The sequence below is a fragment of the Emydura macquarii genome, unplaced genomic scaffold, assembly GCF_026122565.2.
Source record: "Emydura macquarii macquarii isolate MOO-44397 ecotype Brisbane River unplaced genomic scaffold, CSIRO-AGI_Emac_v2 contig_1348, whole genome shotgun sequence".
Classification (NCBI taxonomy): domain Eukaryota; kingdom Metazoa; phylum Chordata; order Testudines; family Chelidae; genus Emydura; species Emydura macquarii.
The window spans coordinates 18161379-18181911 of NW_027131485.1; positions in this window are offsets into that span (position 1 = coordinate 18161379).

Genomic DNA, 20533 nt, shown 5'->3' on the forward strand with positions numbered 1-20533 from the left:
TTATTTGTTGTCTTACCCAGCCATCACTTAATTCCCAACAATCATTATAAGTTAGCCTAGTATCGTCATCTTCTCTATTACCTAGTACTTTAGTCCATTAAGATTAGGGGTAGGACCTTCATTCTAAGAGTGATCTGCATTTCACTGGCAGCTATCTGTAGTACACACAGAAGCATAGTAATGAAGCGACCACATGCAATACACAATGCCTATGCCTCAAAACAGACTAGTTCTCAGATTTGTATTTGCTACTGATCCAAAGGCCTGGCATCCATACTCAATAATCAGTCTAATTAGCACATTACCGCAGTTTTTGTATGCACGACCCAGGACGTTCCAGAGATATTTTTAAGTAAAGGTAAGTGCAAAGGCAGAATTAACTTAATACTTTCAATATTGTCCCTTCAAGTGAGTTTGTTATCAAATATCACACCTAAGAATTTGGGATTTTTCACTATATTTATATGTTGGTTATGTAAACATAACTACATTTTTTTGGTAATTTTCTTGTGAAGATCATTCCCTTAGTTTTGTCTCTGGAGAATGTGAAGCCCCACCTGTTTCCCCATTCTGCCTTCGTGAATCATTAATTCTTTTGGTGGCATTTTCAGGGTTTCTGCAGTTGGTCCATATGGCACAGTCGAAAAACCTGATCCCAATCAGCGAAAAACTTGATCCCAATTCCTGTTCTCATCTCCTTCGGGAGGTCATTTATCATGATGTTGAAGAGGGTTGGGCTAATTACATTCAATCATAAATGGACCTCCACAGAGAAGCATGTGTTGAAAAAAGCTTTCATTATTCGGATTTGTATGGTTCTTTTGCTTAAGTCCTTTATCTGTTTGTATGTTTTTCCTATTACACCCATAGAGGCCATTTTATAATGTAGTCCCTCCCTTCATAACATACCATAGGCTTTTTCTATGTCCAGGAAGGTTACTATCATGAATTCTTTGGCTTTTGTGCTTTTTTGTTCTTCTCTCTCTATCCCTACAGTGTGAGCAATCACACTCCTACCTCTTATGAACTCACTTTCTATTCCATTTATGAACCTATTTCTTTCTATGTGTCCTACTAATATTTCCATTATCATTCTTTCCATTACCATTCTTGCCAATATTAGAAAATTACAATAATTTGTGCAATATGCCATGTATCATTGGAAAGGTTATAATTTGATAAATATGATAATATTGTTTATGTGTATGTATCATCTTTGTACTGTAAGTTATGGATGTGTGTGATATATCTGTATCCAAACACTTGTGCTGTGCTACTGGGTTCACTCCCCCCCAAACAGATTAGTGTCACTATTGATGACTCATCGAGGGCCATTATTACCTTTACAATGAGCCCAGGGAGAGAAGCCAGGACAGCACCTATGAAAGGCCTATGGTCAGGGAGACTGCAAGTGCCTTTCCCTGCCCGCGTATTGTGAGCTTGTGTTTGAAAGAAGGCACATGGCAGACCAGAGACTATAAAATGCAGCTTCACCATCTCTATTTTGTCTTCATTCCTACTTCCTACCCCTGGATCAACTCATCTACACCTGAAGCTGTGAAACAAAGACTAAGACCCATCCAAGTACTGGATGTACACCCGAGGAACTGTACAAATCTGCAAACTCCACAATTCTGCTGAGAATTTGATATATATGGACTTTAAAGTCATTTGTATGTATCTGATTGCTTTCGTCATTTAACATATCTCCTCTTATTTGTTTCTTTCTTTTATAATAAAACTTTAGTTTAGTTACTAAAGGATTTGGCTGGCAATGTGGGTATTTTGTGTAAGATCCAAACTTATATTGGTCTGGTAATGTGGCTGACCCTATCAGGATCAGGAGTACATTTTGGTAAAGGGAATAGAGTTTTAATAAATCTCTTTATTGGACCTAGTTGCTAATTGGGGGCCAGAGACTGAAATGCAATAAAGGAGGCTGTGTAATGCCTTGTTTTTAGCTTCTTGATTACCAGTGCGGGAGAGCAGAAGCACTGTTTGTGACTGGTTGGTGACTCTAACTCCAGTGTTAGCCATCAATGTGAGATAATCTGTGCTTCTTTTGCAGCCTGCCCTGACCTTGGCATTTACAGGTAGGCTCCCCTAGGCACAGACGGGTCACAGCGTGAACACCACATCACATCAGCCCTGATCTTTTTGAAGGTTTGTGAATGCATGTAAACAGGTTGTGATGTATCTTTTTTAAAAAATCAACATACAGAAAAACCCCACACACTTGGACTCAAGTTTCAAAAACATCTAACAGCTCCAGTGTACAATAATGTAGCTGCAGCTGAATAAAATTTAATGAAAGTTCTGCAGTTAAACTCCCAGCACCATGTTTAAAATATGACCCTTAGAAATTGCCCATGTTTGTCTAATCATATAGGATTTTGTAATTCATAAAATGACTTTCTTTGCCCTAGCCTGATTGCTCCAACCATCTTCCTCCACCACCCTCACAGTGTCCTCACCTCAACTTCACTTCACATCTGTCCCTCTATTCCCCTGTCCTGTTCCCTTCACATCCATGTCTCCTCTCCTTTTGCCTGTCTTTCCATTTAGCTTACCTCCTCGTCAGTAAACCCAACCTCCCTCCCTCAGATATGGAACTAACATGTTTGTCATCACCTTGTTCACTCTGCTTGTGCATTCAACTTCCTTTCTGAAACCTTTTTCTATCTATTTAGGCTGTTAGCCTTTCAGAGCAGCGACTGTTTGCTACTCTATATTTGTACAGGGCCTAGTACAATGGAGCCCATTCTTGGTTGGTCCTTGGGAACAACCATCAAAAACATCATCATCATCAACAACACAACCACCACCAGCTAATTAGGCCTATGTCTCCACTTGCCGCAAATTCGGCGGCAGTCAACAGGAGATACATATGTGACGTAGAGTAGCTTGCGTATCTCCTGGTGACTTCCTAACTCCTACTTACTGCAGTGTCTTTAGGTCATTCGCTGACAGAAAATGAGCTTCCGTCGCCGCACCATTACTCCACCTGGCAGAGATGGATTAGTAGCGTCGCTTTCTGGATTGATTGAGCGGGTCTCCACTTTCCACTCAATCAATCTGGATATATCAATCTGAAGGCGGCGAATTTGCCACCATCAATTTAGACACAGCCTAGGAAGGAAGTGTCAATTATACTTGTCAAACCTTAAGAATGTACTAATATCTAAAATGGTGTGTTATTATGCAATTATGGATGTAACAGTCTAGTATCAAAGCACTATGGAAAACAATGATGTGTAATGAGGAAAGATAGATATTCAATAGCATAACGATATGCTGCTGTGAGGATTGTAAGCAAAAATGTTAGTTGACGTTGGCATTGCCGTTTGATACTTTACCTAGAGTATATGCAGCTGTTTGGTGCAGTTGTTTTAATCAATTCCTCTTTCCAGTATTGTCTTCTTCAGTTCACACACAGCTGGGTGAAAAAAGTTCATCAGGTGTTCAAAACTATGCAAACTATCTTGGCTCCACACAAAACATATGTCCTTGTCTGTATACACTGAGCAAAATGGATTTACAGCTTATTTAAATATATTTTTAATTGGATAATGTCTAGTAGTCAAAACTCTGAATGCTTGCAGCAAAGCCAAATGAAATACACATGAAAAGATGACACGTCACAGGCATTCCATTTCTGCCCTCCAGTAAGTTTTTTTACTTCATCCTTGATAGCATCTGTTGAATGGATGCTTCCCATCAGTTTCCTGTGGTGTTGCAGGAGATGGCAATTGGGAGGTAGTTATGCATGAAACTAGACTACCAGCAATCTGATCCTAACAGCATTGTTACTCACTGACTACACAACTTTCAGTGGCCAGAGGCACATTTCCTAATTCAAGGATTAGGAAGAGGCTTAGTGGCTACTCATGGAGCACACCGATGTACAATATGAAGGAGCTTATCTACCTTCAGTGGTAGCTGCTCTTCCCTGCTCCATGCAAAGTTGTGCCAGAAAATCCTTACTTCTCTCATAAGGTCAATTTGTAAATCCTGTTGAGGTCCTTTGACAAATGGTGCTAAACTCGGAAGAGAATTCCCATGTGAGGCAGTGTCAGGCCAGCTATTGATTGTTCACTTGAGTGTATTTACTGGCAATATTTCAAATGAATCAAAACCTCGTGTGCTGCTCATTCCCTTGAGGGAGTGTACTTATTAATTGGGTATCCTGCATTAATTTTTTTGAAGTGAACAGTTACTTTTCTCTTTGTAGGCTGGTCTTTAACATGAATAATATGGAAACAGAAACAGCTACTTTATAAAATGAATTGCAACTGGGGACAAAAAGACATGCATATTCTTTCTTCACATTAGGTGGGCAGGGAGTGGGAATATACCAGGAAATGTAATGCTCAGCACCAGATCTCAAGTGAGGGAGGACAGTAGAGCGCAGTCAGTACAGGTTTCCCAGGCTTTGTTTCTATTACTTTTGTCAGAATTTCCATTGAGAGCCATATTGTGTAAGAAACACTCGTACAACTAGTGACTGCCAGCAGAGGTGAATGTAGCGTGGCTACTAGCATCTCAACAAAGAGCGTGTTGCTTGTTAAAGCTACTGCCCACTGACCACAGGGGACTACACTGAGGATGGGCTGAAGGCAAACATTGCTGATCTGAATTCAGGTCTGAACTTCCAAAGTTTCAGGAATATTGTCAGCTTTGGCTGACCTTTTCTTTCATTTTGGAAGTGAATTAAAATAAACCAAAGTAAGGCTACTCTAATTTTGAATGAGAGTGTCCACACAGGGTTTAATGCAGTTTAACTAATACATTTTAAATGTACACCTTTAATCAATTTGGATTAATTTTCCAGGGTATCCCTGAGTAGACAAGCCTTAATTCATACTTTACTGAAAACAAATAATACTTGGAACTGTTCACCTTAGAAGTGCTTTATAAAAGTTAACTAATCAATCCTCACAAAATATTTCAGAGTTAGGTAACTAGGTATTATTATAACAGCTTAACAAATGGGGAGATCGATATATGTCAGAATACTGAAGCGTTACTCTGCAGGAGGAAGAGAGGCAAGATTCATGAGCGTCCAAACAAGGTATTGAATGCTCATTTGCATTTGCTTCCTGCCCTTTCAAGAGCTTCAGAGGTCCTAAATGCAGAGCTGCTCCACACCCCTTTCCATCCCAGCCTGGCTATCCTCAGGACAGACAGAGGAGAAGTGGGACGGTCTTATGGTTAAAACACGAGAACAGGACTCTGAGTTCAACTTCCATTTCTGCCCCAGGCTTCCTGAGGAACTCAGGGCAAGTTACTTTGACTCTCTGTGCCTCCGTTTCCCATCTGTAAAATAAGGAAAATAATCCTTCCTTTAATGGTCTTGTCTGTTTAGATTGTAAGCTCTTTGGGGCAGGGATTGTCTCTTACCATGTGTAAATACAGCATCTTGATCCTGGGGATACAGATTTTGATTGGGGCTCTAGATGCTAACGTATTAACTATAAATAATAACTGATGCAACATTCCCAAGGTAGGAATAAGGGACTTCTGTGCCCCCTGTTTTCCTGTTAATCAGGGACAGGCCTTACCTATTAAAGAGTCAAAGACACAATCTGGTGTAAGTATCTCAGAACTATGTTGCAGATTACTCCATTGTCATAAAAGTGAATTATTAATATTAGACTTAATTTATTACAAATACACCCTATTCTAATCACCTTTAAATTCCATTTTTAGGTCTCCTGAATTATTGACAAAGAGGAACATTTTGAAATATTGTCAGGGAAATTCCCCAGATTTAATTAGAAGTGACCAAGTTTCCTCAATCTCTGAACACTACTACTGGGTACACAGAGTGATGGATATTTCATCTCAACAATCAGTTTTGGTCATTACCAGCCATAGTGTCTGTGAATTTCCTGTACAGTTGCAGAATAAACAGTCAGTTCATTTTCACCTGTTTTAGCAGATAATTTTTAAACAGATGGTGTTTATCATATCAACTTCCTTTTTTCCAAAGGAAGTGTTGGTACTTTATCCTAACACTGTGTGGAGAAACCCAAACATGACATCAGTTCTTGAGCCAAAACAGGTATCTGAAGACCACCTTGATAAACTGTCTAGTGATGTTTGGAGGGGTTAGTTTTCTTCTAAAGTCATTTGGTTCTTGAAATTTGCTAACACTGCAGATTTAACTGTCAGTATCTATAGCACACTTCCAGTACCATACTGTAGAGTAAGCAGACTCAACACAACCTGTAGGGCTGAACCTGTGAGATGGTGAGGCTCTCAGGTCCCACTGGAGACAGACTAAGTTTGCAACACAGTCTGTTTTACCAGCAAATACTCAACACTCTGTTCTTTCAAAGCAGTTTTTTTCCCCTTGACCATGCCCCAAAAATGCCTATATCTTTATGTCTCATCGCATATGAAAACCAGCTGTGTGCTTAAAGGTAAATGTATGAAGGTTAAAAGATAAACAGATCCCATCAACAAGATATAAAATGCTGGTTTGAAAATATTCCTTCAACTATTTTGCTGGTAATAGCATGTGAATCCCCAACCAGTAGGGTATATTTTGAATCTTAATTTTAAAGCTGACTATGACACAATACAAATCATGCTGATTTGTACAGTACTTCACCAGTTTTAAGAACTTGGGGAATTCGAACATCACTTGAAATGAACATGACCTAAAAGAAGCTGTGCAAAAGGATAACATGATGGCCTGTGATTTTAATGTTACCAATGCCAGTATTACACTTCCATTAAATAGTATTACACTTCCATTAAATTAAATTCGATTTACTTGGCCCATTGTTAAAAAGGTATTTCAGGGATATGGCTACCCTCTACTAAAACGCAAAATGATCCTCTCTCTTATAACACAAACAGCAATAGAAACAGACCCAAAACAAGTGTACTACCTGATTTCAGATTATGTACCTATTAGGAGAGTAAATCCTTAAATGCCTGAACTGTTAACATTTCAGGATGGAGCCTCCTCAAAATATAGAATGGTAGTGGAAGCTTCCTGTGAGACCAGATCCTCAGCTGATGCAAATACTGGTATAGCTGCATTGATTCCAAAGGATCTGCCCATTTACACAGCTGAGGATCTGGCTCTGAGAACCTGAAGTATAATGTACATAATGGATTCAATCCTGCTCCCATTTACAATGGATCAATCTCCCATTGACTTCAATGGTTTTGATCTTCTGCCACCAATATATAGAACAACTAAGGAGCACAATTTAAAAGTCAAACTGGATATCTTTACCATGGCTCTCTATCTGCACTGGTATCTCTCTGAATTTGCGATTCTGCTTGTTGATATTGATAAAACAGCAAATATCATTTGTAAGGCATCACGGGTTTTTATTTAATCATCAGACCGTATAACATGGCCCAATAAAACTGGCAATATTGGGCCAATTACAAAATATATAGTGTCAAGTTTTTACTCCTTAAAAGGATCAGAATTAGCAGACCTAGAGCATGGATGTTTGTAATGCCTGGGGGAATGCTAGCTTCTTAGTTATATCTGACTTATTACAAATTGGTATTCACATAGCTATATAATTCTTTCCCTCCCTCTCCCCCCCAAACAATTAACCAGTTGATAGTTTAAAAGTTGTTGTTTAAACTGAAAGGAAATTCATCTGTTGTTTTACTTCATTAAAAGCCCCACTTTTTTGGGGGGGGGAGTGGGGAGAGAGAGAGAGAGAGGTGTTATGTATATTTAATAAAGTTGACATTGTATTATAGAGGTGAAAAAATTCTCCTATAGTTTAAGCAAAACAGAACTGGAGCTTGGTGTTTGCCCAGCAATGGGGGGTCTACTGAAATCTTTCCACTGACTTCAGTGGGCTTTGGATCAGACCCCAACTCAGGCTCATCAATAAAAATGAGATGTATTCCATCTTTTTTCTTTTCAGATTGTAAGCGTCTTCAAATAGGGACTGGGCCTTTCAGTATGTCCGTACTGAGCTTAACACAGTTTATTACAAATAGATCAATGTGCTTGTATATAATTTGTTTCTGAATCTTCTTCAGATTATTCTGCACAGTGAGCTTACTCTTTCAGTTGTCCCAGAAGGGGTTAAATACTGAATTTGCTAAATCTAAGTTGGGAAATTGTACTGAATAAAGCATTCAAGGCATACAACAGCTCTGTGTATTATGTGATAGACCTAGTTTTGGAGATGATCTTAGGTTTCCCGTTCCAGGATGGCATCTGGGCAGAGTGTATGTGAAATGTCTTGGACAAAATGCCATTATGTCCTAGAAATAAAAGTGAAAGAATTCATGTGAATAATGGAAAGTAACAGAACATGAGATGCATCTATACTGTACAAAGTTATCATTTTAAAAATAAGGTGGATCAGCAGATGTGAGAGGATCCCTATTCTCTTTCTCTTGCAGTGACAGACATATTAAGGGTCAGATCCTCAGCTGGGGTAAATTGCCAGTTTCCACTAATCTCAGTGGTGCTATGCTGATTTACCCCAGCTGATGGATCCTGGCCTTTGGTATTTATAAAATTAATTTATATTGATTGCCTCAGTCACTCTCTGAACAAATCTAATAAGGCTGAAGTGTGAAACAGGTCATGTGATTGGATGTGATGAAAGTTCTCTCTCCATAGGAGATTGTTTTGGGAGACAGTGTGATCCACTGGATAGGATACAGGAGTGGGACTTGGAAGACCTGAGTTTTATGCCTGGCTTTCTCATTGGTATGCTAGATAACCCTGAGCCGTTCACTGCGTCTCTCTGTGGTTTGGTTTCTCTGTCTGTTATGGGGGTAAAGACATTGATCTTTATAAAATGCTTTGAGATCTCCAGTTCAAGAGTAAGTATTGTCATAATAAATCATTGTGTGGCATAGCTTGGCTTTGAGGTTTAACACCGCAAAGGCCAATTTAGCAGAAATGTTAACACAAGGTTACGAGGTGGCCCTGCAAGAGTGATAAGCCATGCCCATTATAACTAAAAGCAATGCACTTCATAGTAAATAAATTATATGAGAGCCTCTTAAAAGGTTAACAAGATGTTCTTTCTTCTTCGAGTAATTTACATGAACTGTCTTATTCAGCTGAATGAGAGGTTCAAGGTACTATAGAAACCACTGTAAGTGGCCTTTTTTTTGCTGGCAATGGGATCAGTTTATCTAGTTTCGCCTGAGGATTACGGAGTTTTTCAGCTCCTTAGGTAGACTGGATTTACCTCTCCTCTCTACTCACATAGACTGAGGAATTTTCTGAACATAAGTAGCTTTCAAAGTGGTAGGCCTTTATAACCAGGAAATTCAACACTGAAGTTTGCTTTCTCTGTACCTCATGTTTATTTTAACAGAGGTGGTGCTGATTTAAACTGTCTCTTTATAAAAACATTATTAGATCTAGCAGAGAAAACAGGTAGAAAGGTATTTGAATAGACCCACGTTGATTTCTGAGTCAGACAAATTCCTAGTGATCACTTAACCACACACACACAAACACCTGAGTTAGGAATCTGGCACAAAACAACAACTCCCTGTTCTTTTAAAGTTTTAAGAATGGCACTCAAAGGATGTGCTTGAAATACACAGGTGAAATTGATCATTCAGCAAATGAGGTAAAGACAACGAGAGTTCTGTGGCACTTTAAAGACTAATAAATTTAATATTCCAAGACATTAGCTTTCGAGAGACTTAGCTCTCTTCTTCAGATGCAGTAATACAGAAATTAGGAAACACAGAGGTATCTTGCATTAAACATATAAGATACCTCCATGTTTCCTATTTTCTGTATTACTGCATCTGAAGAAGAGAGCTAAGTCTCTCGAAAGCTGTCTTCGAATATTAAATTTATTAGTCTTTAAAGTGCCACAGAACTCTCGTTTTCTTCGCTGTATACAGACTAACACGGCTACCCCTCTGGAAGTAAATGAGGTGTTATCAATGATTAGGAGGGTGAATCTCAGATAAAGCAAACCAGGCAGTTTGTCACTGGCCTTGAATTCATTCTTTAAAACAAAATAACTTGCTCATAGCATTGGGATAATGGGAAATGAATTCATAGCTGACTAATGAGAAGGGGCATAAGAGGCTTTGGCAATGATTATATGCCAGAGTTACATTTGGCCTGTATTCTTCTCCAATATCCCCATAGCATATTTCCTGCAAAATCCACTGTAGAACCCTAAGGGCACAAGTTGGAAAGTACCCTGATTTACAAACAGCAATTGAATTGCCTTTTTTAATAGGACATGGCTCTGATAAGTCTCCATGGAAGTATGGCCTGGAAGTGACTATGTGAGGCAGTTTCAAAATGATCTTTCAGTTAACACAAACATCACAGTTAGCACCGCTTATGAAGAATATTTGCTTTTCATAGCAAAGTGCATCTAGGAGCTAATTTCAATTAATTCCTATTAATACGTATTAAAGTCCTTTTTTATTGGCACAGTCACGCCTCGGGGTTTACCTCAACCCGCTAACATGGGTTAAAGCTACAACTGACCTGTCTTCAGAAGGATTGTGACAGAGGTTAAAAATTCACCTTTTTTTTTCCTGGAGTGAAGACACAATCTCTCTCACAATCCTTCTGAAGAAAGGTCAGTTGTAATTTCAACCCAGGCCATTTGCTGCATAATCACCCCGGGATTATTTTGAGTAGCTCAGCTAAAACAAACTGTCTTGCTTTACCTGGGTAATGTCTTCACTACAAAATAGATGGTGGACAGGGAGAGTTGTCAGAATGTAATGCATGAATGATAGTGTGATAGGAAACTTGGAAGCTGGCGGCCAGGTCAGTACTGGGCTGAACCTTCAAGGTGAGAACAAAGAGTTGGAAATTCTTGTGGAATACAAGAAGAAGCCAATGGGGGATTCAAGTACATGGTGAGATGTATATGATCAGAGCAGTGGGCAAGAAAGATAACTTTAGCTGTAGAGTGTCAAATGGACTCGAACCAGAAGAGGTGAAAGGATGGGAAGTAAGACTCATAATAACCCATTCCAGATCCTACCATTGCCCTCACAGTTCTCCCATGGTGCTGGAAGAGGTAACAGTTTTAAGCACATGGAGTCTTACTGAAGTTAATGTTAATGGGATTATTTATGTGCTTGAAGTTAAGTATACGCTTAAGTGCTTTGTTGAATCTGAGCCAGAGTGTGCAGGATCAAGCCCCAGAGGAAGATCCTCTGCAACTAGTCAGCAAGTAAAATTAGCTCATTTTGGTTAAACACAACTACTACTCAGGGACCGCTAAACCCCCAGCATTTTTAGTCATACTGATTTTATTCACCATGTCCCCACACTGAAGATGGGCATGTTCCTATAATTTTTCTTGAGACTCATTCAACATTATAATTAAACTGTTCTGTCCTGCCTCAGAAAAGAGAGAGATTAATGTGGACCCCAGACACCAGTGTGGAAAGGATTTTAGCTGACAAGAATGATATGCCTTGACTATCAAAGAAGGGGCTACTTTTGATCATGCTTACTCACATCCTGGTAAATCTGGTAGGCCAGCTATCAGTCAGCAGAGATGAGGGACCCTTTCAATACAGCTAAATCTTTAGAAGCTGTTCTCCTTTCCACTATTTGTTCAGACCTTTCTGAGCAGTTTGCTCATTTTAGTGCAAGGTGTAAAGAGAAAATTGTTTTTAAAAGTGCTGAATTTGGAAGGTCAGAAATATCAGTGCTGTCAGTGAAGGAGTGATAACTAATTAATATCAGCCTGGGACTTGGGAGAGCCACATTTAGTTCCCTGCACTACCACAGATGTCCAGTGTGACCTTTGGGCACATTACTTAGTCTTTCTGTGCCTCAGTTCCCCATCTGTAAAATGGGCATAATAGTCCTTCCTTACCTCCTAGGGGTTCTGTGAAAATAAATACATTCAAGAATGTGAAGTGCCCAGATACTGGGGTAATGGGGGCCATAAATACCTATGATACATTCAACAATTATTAAGAGTATATTGGGCTGATTCATGGCTATGGCAGACAAGAACTCAGTGCAAATTGTAGACAGGCAACATTTTGGGTAGGTCAGACTTCTAAGGTAACTAACCAGATTGCATCAGGTCTCTTAATGTGACTTATATTTTAGAGGCAGACAAATAGCATGTTGTTCCAGATAATTTCTCGTAATCCTATCTTTATTGTCACAAGGATGCAGACTAGCTGTAATGTAGGATAAAGGATTTTTACATCCGTTCAATTGCCATTTAAGTTTCTATGCTCACCTCAGCATATGCTTGGTAGCTGTGGCATTTAATGTTTCAAGGCAAGCACTGTACCTGCCATCCCATGAACCAAATAAGGATGCAAGTGAAAAAAAGGCTCATAGGAGCATTTAACTGGGAAAAGTTTTACTTGCTAGTGTGTAGTTAGTTACTGCAGTCCAGCTGCAAGGCATGAAACAGCATGTGCCAGATGTTCTGCATTAGGTGTGTCTTGCACCCTTTGAAATCAATGACAAAAGTGCCTATTGACTTCCCATTGGCTCAGTAGTCAACTAAAGTTGCACAAGCAAATAAGCGACATCCATGCTTGTAGGGAGTTTGGAATGTGATGGGCTTAAGGAAAATGTGCATCATCCTCCAACCAAGTGATCATGAGAAAGGGCATGAGAAAGGGAAAAAAATCACTGTAGAAAGAGATGGTATTTCCACACATTTCCAGTCACACTGAGAAGTAGTCACAGTGCATTGTGAGCATAGAGACTCTAATACTTAGATTAGCCCACATAACTCAGTTGCCACAATTTTTGCCACTAAGTGAGCCACTGTCAAACCTGCTTATGTCCTAATTGTTCAAGGTTTTGCTTGATTTTGTTTCAGCACCATCTACAAGCAAGTGACAATCCTTGAAATGCACCAGTCATGAATTATTTGTTATTTTGTATCATTTTGTAGCAGCTCCATTAATTTTTCCCTCTGATAGTTCACTAATAACCTACAATCTGCTTGACCTAATCTTTGAGCAAGTCACAGATTTACTGTAACACTTTCGCATCAATATTGAGGACACTTATAAATTAACCTGGCAATGTCTTTAGAGTAGTTGAGATGATTTATAAAGACACCTACAACATAAATGTCATTGCAACCATATCCATTTTAAACATTGTTTCATTTATCAAACAAATGAATCTTGATGCTTCATGGACCACAATACTGAATAGCCAATCGAGAGATAATACAGAATAAAATGAAAGGCCCATTTACCAGACAGCTCTGGTGTGAGAGAAAGATTTACATTGCAAGATTATAAGTGAAGCCTGGCCATAATACTAGCCAGTGTTTCTTGAGACCTTGAGATGTTACTGCACACATAGTAACAGATAAGACATGAACAAGGCTTTCTAAGACATTCCTCTCTCCTTTATTAATTGATACACTCAGGCCAGGTCTTTCCCATGCAAGCATGCTTCAGAAAATCCCTTATTATTCACAGTACATAGCAATGAGAACCTGATGCATTTGATTGAGATTGGTCAGACCCTCAGCTGCTATAAATCAATATAGCTGCACATGATGTTTTGCAGCTAAAGTTCTAGCCCACAGTGTGACTGTCTTCAAAAGCTCATTTATTAGCCAATCTTTTGTTGTCCTCAAAGCCACATGATATCCTTCCTTGGGCACCCAGTTACCTAACCAAAAGGACAGTACTTCAACTATTATACATTAAATGGAAGGTTCCACTCGGACAGGTTGTTCTGGATGACTCTAAAACAGTGTTTCTCAACACTGTTAGGGTTCTGTGAGCAGCTGTTCTCCATGCCGCCGAGAGCAGCTGTTCTCTGCGCCACCGAAAAAGAGACGATGTCCCGGATTTTTCGGCGGAGGGTATCGAGTGTAAGTGTAATTTAATTTATATTTAATTGAGAAACGCTGAGCTAGCTGTTTGTATATAATTTGCTTATTTCAACATTTTTTTTGCCCCCATATGTAAAAATACTGTTAAGAGTTTGGGGGGTTCCGCACTTATTTATCGAGTTCAAAAGGGTTCCGTGGCCAAATTTAATTGAGAAACACTGCTCTAAAATATCTGCTGTTCCTCCACAAAAATGGAAAAAAATAGACAAAGGCTGAAGATATATAATTAGTGCAGTTTTAGAAACAAGATTACCACAGTATCACTGACTTTCTCATGAATGACAGCACTATGTAGATTGACATTTCATGTGCTTCTGCAGAGAGCAGTACATTTCTATTTAGAGCCATTACAGAAGTTAGTGATGGAATATTTTCTGGATCCATTCACCCAACTCCCCCACCATCCTTTTCAGTTTAAATATATGGGTAGCACAGAATCTAATTTAGGAGAGAGGATGAAATGTAGACTATTACAATGTTTTTAATGATCCACTGGTAAATGTTGCATGTAGAAAAGGGCCCAAAACACAAAGTTCAGATCCAGATTGAAACTTTCCTAAAGTTTGGGACGGAGGCTTATTTTAGGCCTATCGTGCTATCATTTACCATATTTGTCAACTCGCAAATTCCAAACTCTATCACAGCCTTCCCCCACACATTGATTTACATCTCACTAGTATACATTATCGATGTCTTTACATATTGCATTCAGACTAGCATGCCAATGGGGGTGCAAGTCACACTTGCACTGCACTGATCCTGGAAGCATCTGGGTTCTGCTCTGATTTGGTGAAACAAAGCAGCTCTGAGGGTATTCTGGCACCTGGGGATCAGGAAGGTGTTAGGGAGGACCCAGACTCATCCTCTTTTCTTCAGTCATGTCCCCTGCACTAAAGGGACCATGAGATAAGTGGCCAGGACCTCTCTGTTAGGGCAGCCCGACCTGGGTTACCTATTATGAGTCTCTGCAAGCCACAGCTGCCCAGAATCTCTACAGTGGCATGCACTACAGGGACGCCTCTGTCACCCTCCCCCATACTGCTTCCGGCCACTGGCTTTGCCCGGCATGCTGCATATGCCACTGTTTTCTACCCATGGCAGCCCTATGCAGAGCCTACACCAGGGAAGTTTCCCATGGTCAGATGCAGGGCCCAGAAGAGCCTTGCATGCCAGAACAGCACTATATATAGGCTTGGAAGGATTAATTTTTTATTGGCAAGTGTCAGTAAATGTGGATTTCACTATACACAGACAAAAAACAAACACCACATTTCCATGGATAACTGAAATTTACAGATAGAAAAAGGACTTGCTTGAGGACGCTATTTTGTCATGATGTAGACAGTTTGTGTTTTAACGATTATAAAGCTTTAACTTTTTGAAATCTCAGCATGTCATCAAATTATTATCTGATTCCTCCCTCCTCTCCCCTGCAATTGTGAAAATTTAAAAATCGATTAAAAATGCTAAATGATCATCAGTGTTATCAGTGGACATTAAAAAAAAAATCAAATTCTACCAAACCTAATCATACTGGAGTCAGTTCTGGGAATGGGTACGCCTCTGCATGAGCACACTTTGATCGGCTGCATGCAACAGAAACTTTGAAGTCTGCCTCCCTGGATCTACAAAAGCCGAAATCTGATTACAAGGCACAATACATTCATCACAGCAGAATGGACAAGCCATAGTCTGACAAAAGCAAGATGAAAAACAAACAATATACAGATACACTCAGCATGATGGCATGTCTGGAAGCCTTGTGTGGCTCTAGCTGAAGTCAAGAGATGATGTTAGAAGTGCTGATCTCATGTCAGGGCAGCAGCAGAAAGAGAGTCTGTCCAGGTGCCTGGGGAATATGAATTAGCGTAAGAAGATCTGTGACTACGAAAAGGCTCTAGCATCGACTGTAGTCTGTTTTGTTATGAATACACTGGTAATTCCACTGGACTTGGAGCGTTGCCTGGAGAACTACACTGGCTCCGTTCTAAACATTTGTCTCTCAGTGGGAGCTCTGGATGCTTGATGCCTTTGAAAGTCAGGGCACTTATTTAGTGAGTGAAATCTATACAGAGATTTGGGGAGAGATTCACAAAGGCAAAAAATAGATGTTCAAATCCTGTTTTTGCCTTCTTCCGTAGGGCCTAGCTATAGGCACCTAGTTTTGAAAACATTGGGCTTTAGGTTGCTACTAGAGGCATCTAAACTGAGTGTGTCTTGGATCAACTAAAGACTGTTTCTCTAAAAACAGAGAGAGAAATGCTTAGAATCAGGTCACTGAAGTTCTCCATGCAGTATATTGGGACATATTAGCAAAAAAGATGGCAACGTACATGAGAGTGTTCTGCTGGAGCTCTCTTTTATTTAGTCGCAGATTTTTGTAATGCACATCAATATTCCTCATTCCCTAGGTACCTGGACAGGCTCTTTTGATGCTGTTCCAGCAGTAGCTCATCCTTCGAGTTTTTCTACATAATCTCCTAAGACTACCATAGAGAAAGACTACTATTGAGACAGGAGGTTTCTGTTTTTGTTTGAAGATTCCATATCATTTATTTTGTTAAGGCTGTGAAGAAATCTGCTGCAACTTGATTTAAGATCACACATTTAAAAACAAAATCCCTCTGGCAGATTTGTACAGAACACTAATATATTCAAATATTTATATATTTGTTTTAAGTAACGAGGAATGCAGTGCACCTTGCATGCCATTCAGGCATTAGTTTAGCAAGTGGCACAGATTAAATAAAAAACATTTCTGGCCTTTCCTCATAACTCAAGCCAAATAAAAACTGGACCTTTATTCAGATAGCTATAGATAAAAGAAAACATTTTATGCATTAATGTTGGACCCATACCGTAAGAAGAATCTTGCATTATTTCACCTTAGATGACTCCTGTCTCAGGTGTTATCAGAAACTACAGATACATGAAAATGTAAGCTTATAAAAAAATTAACCAAAATGTTTGAACCACAGTAGAGGTTTGATTTGGGGTAAAGGTCTGGATCAGTTCATAATTACCCCAACCAGTCTCTCTACTACTAATCACTATTCTAACTGCAGCAGACAGTCTAGTGAGCTAATTATCATTATAACTTGTGTATTTGAGTGCAGATTTATGCCTCATATTTGCTTCAATAATAAATTTCAAGTAGATATATTAGTAGTTAAATCTCAGGCTAAATATTTGAACCTGCAAATCAGGTAAATATCTAACTATGTGTGCCCTCACTTATCTGTGAGCACAGCATTACACTCATAAATTCAGAGGGCAGCTTGAGGCCCTGCTGATAATCAAGCACTAAATGGTATATAAAGCTTCAGTCCTGCGAAGAAAGATATACACCTGCTTAACTTTATTCCTCCAAATGGAACGCCTCCTAAATATATATATATGTAGAGAGAGAAGAATGAATTGTTATTGTTTCATAATGAAAATTGGATATTCTACAGCACTTCTACAATAGGGAATGTGTATTGCTCTGGGATTTTGGGGAGGGGGTGGGTCTAGTAAAATTCAGGGTTTTTTTCCCCCTTTAAAGTCCCAAACTCTCTGGATTAGACTCTAAAAAAAAATCTAGAGATATTTTCGGTATTTGGCTCCAGGTCACATATTCCCCAATTCATGTGGCTGAGACCTTAAGATACCTCAGTTGTAGTAAGACATCACTGCTTAGGAAATTGGTTAACCATTTTTACCATACAGATCCACCATAACCACAAGATGTTCACATTTGCATCAAAGATAGTCAATCACAGAACCACGATAGTGAACATTTGTCCACAATGTTTCGAATGAGGTCTTGAAGGCACAGCCCATGGCAGGGTACAGTAGATGTGTATCAGCCCAGATGGAGCTTCTGGAGACATTCTGGCAGGTACAACACCTCCAGGATCAACACAATTTCTACACCGTCCTTTGAGGAAGGCCAGCAGCACATATTTATTCCATCAAGGAGCAGCTCATAAACAGGTGTTAGATTTGGGTAGTCCTTGCTGGCTCAGACTGTGGTTATACCCTGAGATTGTAAAAGGGTAAAAATGAAGCGGGAAGCTTCCTTAGTCCTCTCTCCCCTTTGGCAAAGCCATGAGAGCTGTGTTTCACTTGTGAAGTAATAGTGAGGGTCTTGGCCAACTGGCTGTTTATATTTCACATTCATAGGCCACAAGTTATCACGGATAAAACCACAGCAGTGTATGATAGTCAGAACCTCTCCATTGTGGTATCTTCCTTAAAATTCAAGTGGTGACTGACATGCATTCAATAAACTGGAAACAACATTCCTTTCCTTAGACCAATTCCTGGTCCTTGTGAAGTCAGGGGAAGTTCTGACAATGACTTCAGTGAGACCAGGATTTGGCACTTTGAAACTAAGTACAAGCTGTGCAGGGTGTACAGCTGCCTGGTTTACAAGCTTGCACATTTTATGTTTAAAATAGCTCTAAAAGCTTGTAAGCTCAGGGCAAGCATAATTAATGCAGTAAGTTTAGGCCACAACATTAGTGCTTCTGTATAGGTAAATTTAAACTGATTGCTAGGGACAGGTGACATTGGCCAAATGTTGGGGTCTGCCAGCTGTTCAGACAAAGAGGGGGCTGAAGCTCCAACAAAGAATCACATACAGTTAAAACAAAACTTGCAGTTCGTACAGCATGGGAGAAACCAGACTTACACTCCGCTTGCTCACACCGCGGTATGGAATCTTGATGGAACACAAACCTGGTCATGTTAACGTTTCTACCTGATTCTGAATTCCTAATGTTTGAGTGTATTTGACATGAGGCAAAACAAGTCTGCCCAATTACTGACACCACTGTTTCCCTAAGATGGTTTTTAAGTCACCGTGTACGTGTCTTCACAACACTAAACAAACATACATAAAGATGGAGAATATTCTGAACCACAGAAGGAAAGAAATAGTACTAAATTATACACTGAAGATAAACAACTAGGACAAGTACACTGGCTGGATGATAAATCCTTCCTATAAACATGCAAAACATTTAGAAGCATGCATTAAACATTTTAAGTGTTTAAAATTCTAGCATTCCCATGACCCCCTCATAAGTGACATGCTGGGCAATGAAAGGACAATGTGTGCTACCTACTTAGGCAGTGTGTCTAGTCCTGGACTGGGGGCTCAGGAGACTTGGGTTCTAGTGCCAGCTATGCCTCTGACCTGCTGGGTGATCTTGGGCAAGTCACGTCCCACTATGGGCCAAGTGCCATCTGTAAAATGGGGATAATAATAGTGACTTCCTGTATAAAGTGCTTTTGAGATCTACTGATGAAAAGCACGATGTAAGACATAGGTACCATAATTAACCCTCCATTGTTCTTTGTCCTGAAATCTCTGTCAAGCTAGTCATATCTTGGAGTCTGAATATATACACAGAAGCATCTAAATTGCCATTCCCGATGGGGCCAATAATCTTTCTAATCCAGTATCCCTTCTCTCACCATAGTCAATAATGGATGCGCTAGAGCAAATATGCAATCCCCAATGCATCTAATTACACCACAGTGGAAGTGGAGAGATGGGGTAACTCCATATAAATTAGTGAAACTATGCCAGGTACACAGTCCTGTCAGTGAAAGCAAAATTTAGCCCACTGACTAGTGATCTCTTTATTTCCTGACACATGAGGACTGATGGTCCTTAAAATTTTTATGAAACTAGATCTTGTTTGCATAAAAATCTAATCCTTATTATAATCTCACTATGCTGTTTGCCGCAGTAATATCTAAGATAACAAAATTTTGATCAAATAAATTACCTTCTATTTGTTTTAAATGTTTCCTTTTACATCTGAATGCTTTCTTGTTCTTGTAGTAGCAGTTGAGTTAAAGAACACCTGAATAACATTAATATATTATGCTTATGATAGCTATTGCTCATATTTTTCTGTTTCCTTAATACAGCCTCTTCACATAGCTTTGACTGCTGCTGCTTATTCAGAAAACACTAGGTAGCCCACAATGATACCCAGATCTTTTCCCTGAGGTATACATTGATACATTCTGAATTGCTAAAGACAAGTCGTTTAAATGCTTCCATCCAATTTGCATTGCATTGCTCTTATCCATACTGAAATTAATTTGACATGAAGAAGATGAACTTGTTCTCTACATGCCTGGAGTAGCTAGCACCATATACTCTGTTAGACTCAGTCTGATCCTAAATAAGTACATGTGTCTTAAGGAACCCAAGCTAGTATAACATGCCTATTGAAAGGGCTGGAAAATGGCCTATGTTAAACCTTCTTTGACTCCTACTAAACTTTAGACTCACTTTGAATTTGGCCCATTCCCATTTTATACCACAACTTTTACTGCCTGTGTCTTCTCTACCCCAAGATATGTCAGTAACTCAACATGCCACCTATAAGCACTAGCAAAACAGGCCACTCAAGGCTTACTTGATGCTAAACCTCTCCAGGCTTTTATGCCACATTGGGGATTGAAGGGGTAAAGGCATATTTTGTAATGCCAGTCTGTAAGGGCTTTGGAATTTGGAATTCTGACAGCTGGCATGGCACTTCCTGTAACTATCATATTTTTATTTTAACAGGCTGCAGGAGGATCTGTGTGTAGTAGGATTGGTTTTTTTCAATAACCTTTCCATAGCAGTAGTTATGAGATGCAGCAATCTCCTCTTTGCAAAAAAAAATTAATTTAATGGGTTG